A 7,777-nucleotide genomic window follows, 5' to 3' on the forward strand; every position below is an offset into this window, starting at 1 on the left:
AAAAAAAAAAAAAAAAAAAAAAAGGCTTTTCCATGGGGCTGCTGTCCTTGGTTCTAACTCCCCATATATATATGGCTCCTTCTCCACCTCTTTGCCGGTCTCTGCTTCAAAGACACCTTGTCCACAAGCCTCCCCTGACCAATCACATAAAGCAACTCCAATCTCCCCGTCTGATGCTTTTTTTTTTTTTAAACTCCACTTTGTTTTCAAAGCACTTAGCCCAGGCAGACATAGTATATGTTCTACATATTTGTTCATCTCTCTGTGCCTACGGGAATCAAACTCTGTAAGACCAGGGTTTTACTTCATTCGTCCATGGGTACATCCACAGCATTCAGAACAGTGCCTGCCATGTGGCTACTCAATAAATATCCACTGTTACTGAATGCGGCTGTTGCCTGTATGGTGTAATGTGTGTGACTTTTGCAAAGCAAATCGGAAGATACACTTTGCATCATCATCATGCAATTGAGTCTGCAGGGTCTACCTGCATTAACTAATTATGGATCCCTTTGATGGATATTTGGCAATAATGGTGGCTTTTTAATCATCTGAGATAAAGACTAGTTGTGCTGTGAATGAACTGTAGCTGTGCATTAGTAATTGATTCCACAGGGATAAATGGATGGCTGTAATTGGGAGTAACTAAGATAAGATTTAATAAGCGTCTTGATCTTTCCCAAGAATCTAATTGCTCAGATTAGTCTGTCATCTCTAAAAGCTATAAGTAATGCAAACAATTTATAGATCACTCTCAGAAACTTGCAACTTAGGGGATGTCAGGCAAGTGCTGAAGAATGTGACTCCTTTCATAACCTGATTTGCCTACCATCGATTTATGTGCGTGGTGGTTTTTTTGAAAGGTCATTGTAATTTCTCTAGTTATTTTTATTAAATTACAGTGATTAATTTTAGGGTATATTTTGTTTTCACTATTCTAGGAAAATAAGTTTTTAACAAAATTGGTATACCCTTTAAAAAGGAAAAAGAAAATAAACCCCCCAGACCACCCACTCATTCTGCAGCCGCTGGGGAATAAATGTAGCTGCCCCTCCCTGTTCCTTATTTCCTGCCCACTGGAGGAGTCTACATAGGGTGCCCCAACTCTCCCCAATAGGATTCACAACTTGTCACTCGGTCCTAAGTGATGCATAAGCTGGCTACATAGGGCCAAACGCTGGGACAGGACCCACCTAGGAGCTGTGCTTGGTGCAGAGAAGGCATTCAGTACAAGTCAGAAACATCATTCACTTCATCACCTACTCATTCGTTTACACTAACTGGTCAGAAAATTCGGAGACAGATTCAAGGAGCAGTTAAAAGCTATCCATTTTATTACTAACAAAGAGACATTTCCCATGTCCCAAAGCCCTGTCTCCTCTCCCCATCCTGCTCTGGATTCATGCACCTGTTTCTGCATCAGCAAACTGCCAGGGCTGGCTGATTCCAGTGCCCTGCTGCTCTCCCCAAGGGCGAAGATGCTCAAGGTTCAGTCTCTTTCTCACCATACAGCCGTGATTCTTAAATTTAAAAGGAGAGATTTTTTTTTTCCTTCATACTTCACCCCGGAGAGAGATGCCCTTCTCCCCAGCCACAAGAGACAGTTTAAGGATAAGTCTATAATTTGCTCTTGTGCAGAGAATGTTCAAGTACTGTAAAGCAGTGATCCCCCTGCCAAGGACAGGAAGGAAGGCAGGAAAGGAGGAGGAGGAGCAGATCAGCCAACACTGGTGCTTTTTCCCGGGAACTCACAGCAATGGTGACTCCAGTGTCTTTCTCAGAAGCTCTGCTCTCTTTCCTGAGCTCCTTATTTCTCCCTCCCAGGTAGAAATATTCACCTCACCTGAGAGGCCAAATACCCAAAACCTCAGCTTCCCTGCAAAAAGAAAGAAAACCCTGTGTCTCGCTTGGGAGCCGGGACACATTCTCTTCCTGCACAATCTTGATGTTTTGCCCTGTAATAGATCACTCCCAGCTCCACTGCCATTATCAGCATTCAAAATCACATCCCTGTTCACGTGTGTCTTCCCAGAGAGTCTCCATCCAGTCCCCTGTCCTCTATTCCAGCCCACTCAGTGCTATTCACCTGCTCCAATCCCATCTGTCTCAAACACTACTTCAATCCTACTTTTCCCCTCATCAAGGATTTCAATTATTGATGGCTGCCTATTAAATTAAGTAAATCTCTTCACTCTTTAATATGATACAAGTTTGGGGTTTTTTGTTTGTTTGTTTTGTTTGTTTGTTTGACGGGGTCTTGCTCTGTTACCCAGGGTGGAGTGCAGTGGCATGATCTTGGCTTAATACAACCTTCCCTCTCCAGTTCAGGCACTTCTGTTGACTCAGCCCCGCCAAGTAGCTGGGACTACAGGCACCTGCCACGATAGCCAGCTAATTTTTGTATTTTTAGTAGAGACGGGGTTTCACTTTGTTGGCCGGGCTGGTCTTAAACTCCTAACACCTCAGGTGATCCACCTGCCTTGGCCTCCAAAAATGCTGAGATTACAGGCATGAGCTACCAAGTTTTTTATCATATATATAACATATAATCACTGTGCCATATATAGCATGTATCAAACACACACATCCCCACAGTCCTGGCCAAGTGCAATACCCTGAATATCTTCCTGCCTTTCCACCTCCTTTGGATTCCACCAATGCCTGGAATCAAAGTCTTTATTGCTCCAAGGATGACCTCAAATGGCCCGTGAGTAACATCTGGATGCCACCTACTCACACAGCATCTTTTGTCTCTGAATCACATATTGTTTTGTTTTGTTTACTTCTGTGGACTTTGCCTTAATTCTTCTCGACATCTTAGGCCTTTTCTCTCTGAATCACATATTGGTTTTGGTTTTTTTTCACTTCTGTGGACTCTGCCTTAATTTTTCTCTATGTCTTAGGCATCTTTATCTTTCCAGTTCCTCATAGGACATTTGGTACATTGTAGGTGTTCAATATTTATATTTGGTAAATTAAGTTAAAAATATCTCAATGGGAGAACTATTCATGCTACAATTAAAAGCAATTTAATTTTAATTAAATTATAGCTCCCAGCTGACACCAAGCAAGTGTGTGAGGACTGGGCTGCTTAATGTGTTCCTTCACTACAGCCATCATTTTGGTCCTCAGGCTGTTTCAGAAAAATTTTGAAATTAACTGAACTACTTCCTGAATCAGCTCCTTTCCTGGCCTGAAAGCACCTGGGAGCTCACAGTAGGAGATAATTTTAATGTGACTGGTTAGCCTGCACTAAAATGTAACTGTGCATTTGGTATGACCACCCACCCACTTGTAAAAACACCTCCTCCAATCTCCATATAATTGTATGTTTTCATAACGGTTGCAAACATAAGACCAAGAATTGGTCTCCCTTTTCCTCTCCATCTTGTCTTCTGTCACAAATTTCAGCGGTTCGGGAAGTGCTAGATTTCCTGTGGACATGGTTGGTGTCCAGCTAAGGGAAGTTGGGTGGGATTTACATTTACTTTGAATTTAGTGGAAATACTGAGGTAGATATAAGTCCTTTGACGTCGTAAGGTTATCTCTAGCTCCTTAGTGTAGGAATGTCCTCTAGGAGTATTCTCATCCCCCACTGTGTCAATTCTCCTGGCAAATTGTCACTAAAGCCAGGGTCAGAGGTCACATAGGTCATACTTAGATGAGACATACTTGTACAAGATGCACTTCCAATATACCTGGTATTGGAGTGTGTGAGTAATAAGAGGTAAACAAGGTTTGAAAGATATGGAGCCAAAGCTAATCTGTGGAAACCCCTTTGAATCATCAGATATGTAAAATTATAAATAGGAAATTCAATGCTCATAGCTTCTAGTCACAATGGAAGCTGTCTTCTGTCAGGAATAGACTTGAAATCATAGCATATATGATTACAAATGCACCATACTGGCCGGGTGTTGTGGCTCATGCCTGAATCCCAGGACTTTGGGAGGCTGAGGCGGGCTGACCACAAGGTCAAGAGTTTAAGACCAGCCTGGCCAACATGGTGAAACCCCGTGTCTACTAAAAATATAAAAATTAGCTGGACGTGGTGGTGCATGCCTGTAGTCCCAGCTGCTCGGGAGGCTGAGGCAGGAGAATCACTTGAACCCAGGAGGCGGAGGTTGCAGTGAGCTGAGATCACGCCACTGCGCTACAGCTGGTGACAGAGTGAGACTCCGTCTCAAAAAGAAAAAAAAAGTACCGTACCTTTTTATTTGTTTTTGATGGAATCGACAAGAAAATAAAATGTATTCAAAACTCTGTGTTTATAAGGCAGAAACCTGTAGCAATGCCGCATACAAATATGTCTATTTGTATATGTAGTTCCATTTTCAAATACTGTAATTCATCAGACCGGACATTTGAGTGTCACATGGGCATCCTGTCTCGGGGAAGTCTGAAGGACTCAGATGAAAAGGGTTCATTCAGCACTTGCCACTAAGAGCTGAAAAGAACCCATATTAACAAATATTCCAGAGAGAAGCACCTAGATAGGCCTGAAATCCTTCTGACTATGCCCTATCAATATCACAAGACTTTTATATTAAGTAATTTTATATAATGTTTCAGAATTATTGGTTGTATTAAAAATCAAACATACCAAAAATACACCAAATATGCCAAAAATATACCTAAAAAATGCCCTTAATTCACTAAGTAGTGAAGACTAGTCATTGCTTACAAAACCTTGAAATGTCCTGGCATGTTAAACTCATGCAGAAAATAAACTTGATACATGTTTCCTCAAACTTAGTAAAATTCCTAGAACTTTTCATGACATACTCAATGACAAATTGTGAAGCTGGAAGAAACTTATCTAAACTGTCAATAATAATACACAAATGTCGATCAGGCAGAAAAGAGAAAAATCTCTCTATTCCTCCTACACAAAAAAATTATAAAATTATCCTATAAAAGGCTCATATCAGAATATGAGCCATAAATTGTGGGAAAAAATACTATAGAGCTATATTAGGCAATTAATAAAAATATTGTGTTATTTTTATGGATAGTGTGATGGGAAAACTAAGGCCAGGAGAAGTTCAGCCACTTGTTCAAGGTCACCCATCATTGCAGGCTCATGGCAGGGCTGAGATTCAGAACCAGGAAAAAGTAATTAATCTCTCTCAAAAATATGTTGGTTTTGTTTGTTGGTTGGTTTTGGGGATAGAGTCTCCCTCTGTCACCCAGGCTAAAGTGCAGTGGTGCAATCTTGGCTCACTGCAACTTCCACCTCCCTGGTTCAAGCGATACTCCTGCCTCAGCCTCCTGAGTAGCTGGGATTACAGGCATGTGCCATCACACCCGGCTAACTTTTTGTATTTTTAATAGAGACAGGGTGTCACCATGTTAGCCAGGATTATCTCGATCTCCTTACCTCATGATCTGCCCACCTCAGACTCCCAAAGTGCTGGGATTACAGGCATGAGCCACCTCGCCCCGCCTATTTTCAACCATTTTAGCATTTCCATTTAAACATGCAGAAATTTGTCTATTTTCTTATTTTAACTTTGGGATATAAAATCACCTGGAATACATATTATATATATATTGGGTTATAATCATCCTATTTGTAAATACAAATATGGTCATTAATGTTTATAGTTTAGCCGTTTATGACTGTGTAGGATAAATTATATCACACAGTTATAATCCTGTAGGAGTATGAATTTTTGTTGTTAATTACACCATAACGTGTTGGAAAGCAGCTTTCCATACATATTTGATGTGTTACCTAACTTCTTTTTTCAGCACTAAAGAGCCCTGGTAAATTCATTCTAATTATTCACATCCCAGAGCTATAACTAAATACATATTTAAAATTAAATATAAACTGGCTCATCCCAAGAAGAAAAAAAACCTCATAAAATAGCACAGATGCATTTATAACAAATTTCTGAGATAACTTAAAAGTACTCCCCAAACCGTTCACTGTCATTTAATAAAATCCAGCTTCATTTGTCTAAAACATTTAATCAAATTTTATTTTTTCATGAAGTCATGGCATAAAAAATTGAGGATTAACGAATGCCAATTTTTAAGTAAATACAATATTACAGCAAAAAAGTATGAAAGCATACTCTTGTTAGTAAAATGCTAATAAAACAGCTTAAACTTCTATAATGAATAGCATCTCCATATTAATTAATTTTAGTGACTTCAAAGCACATAACAAAAGATGTTGCATTCTAAGAAAAACATTTGAAACTACTCTGGTATTTCATCCAGAAACAGCTTCATGACCCAGCACAAAATAAACTTCCTTCAGAGTTCATAAACAAGAAGTCCATGAACATCCTTGGTGGGGAGATTCACTCAATATATTTTCCCTATGGTCAACAGTTTCAATAAACGACTAAATAAAAAATATTTATAGAATTCAGTGAGGCACAGCTTCTTGGGACCCATTATGTTCAATTAACATAAGACTATTTCTCACAGTAACCAAATTTGTAGATACACTGTAATATAGGTAAAATGATTATATTTTGTGCCAATAGTTCTCAACAAATATGAATTACCCCCACTTTTTCAGACCACTATTCTACTACTACTCTGGAAGATTTTATATGGCCACTTATGTGTTCCAAGGTATTGCACATAACTAAGTAGCCTAAAAAACATAGGTGAACCACTCCATGGCAAAATACTCAAGGAAAAGCTCCATGTATCCCCATTAGAGTGATAATGTACTTAATAACATTAAACTTCAACCCACCTCTTCCATTAATTAGTTTAGTTCTAAAGAAGCAGGAAGAAGATGCTATAAAATACGTTTGTTTTATAAATGAGAAGTAAAAATATAATGTATGTGTACTAAAGATGACTACGAAATATACAAAATAAAAAGTGAAGCCAAATAGTCACACATTAACCTATTTTTTCCATTTTCAAGAATATGTAATAGGTACCACTTCTATTAACTAACTTGAGTGTTTACAATGTATAAGCACTTTAATATCCTTAATATAATACTGGGTTATTTTATTAGGGTGAAAACATGTACAATACCATATTGTTGACTGTAGGTACAATGCCAAACAATGGATCATTAGAACTTAATTATCCTGCATAAGCAGCTTCATATGTGTCAAATAGCAACTCTCCACTTCCACCTCCACTCTCAAGCAGTTACCATATTCATATTTAGAAAATGAGAAAAGATATGCCCTGAAGCTTATGTGTTTTGTTGTTGTTGCTGTTGTTTGCTTTTTGTTTTTTCTTTTTGAGACAGCCTCCCTCTGTAGCCCAGGCTGGAGCATAGTGATGCTATTTCAGCTCACTGCAACCTCCACCTCCTGGGTCCCGGTTCAAGCAATTCTCCTGCCTCAGCCTCCCAAGTAGCTGGGATTACAGGAACACGTCAACATAGTCAGCTAATTATTTTATTTTTCGTAGAGACGGGGTTTCAGCATGTTGGTCAGGCTAGTCTTGAATTCCTGACCTTGTGATCCATCTGCCTTGCCTCCCAAAGAACTGGGATTACAGGTGTGAGCCACTGTGCCTGCCTGCTTTTGTGTTTTAAGAAATCTCACAAAAAGTGTACATCAGCATGGGGACACATACTCAGGTCTTCTATTTCAATTTTTTTTCACTATGACTCTACCATCCCTTACAGATAGGGCATGTTCCTGTCTTCAAGGACTATATATAATGGCAATGTTGTTAGAATCCTATTCTTGAAAATCAATCAATCAAAAAAACTCAAAGTCTAGCAGAAGACAAGAAATAGCTAAGATCAGAGCAGAACTGAAGGAGATAGAGACACAAAAAA

Source organism: Cebus imitator, unplaced genomic scaffold (genome assembly GCF_001604975.1).
Source record: "Cebus imitator isolate Cc_AM_T3 unplaced genomic scaffold, Cebus_imitator-1.0 Scaffold523, whole genome shotgun sequence".
Classification (NCBI taxonomy): domain Eukaryota; kingdom Metazoa; phylum Chordata; class Mammalia; order Primates; family Cebidae; genus Cebus; species Cebus imitator.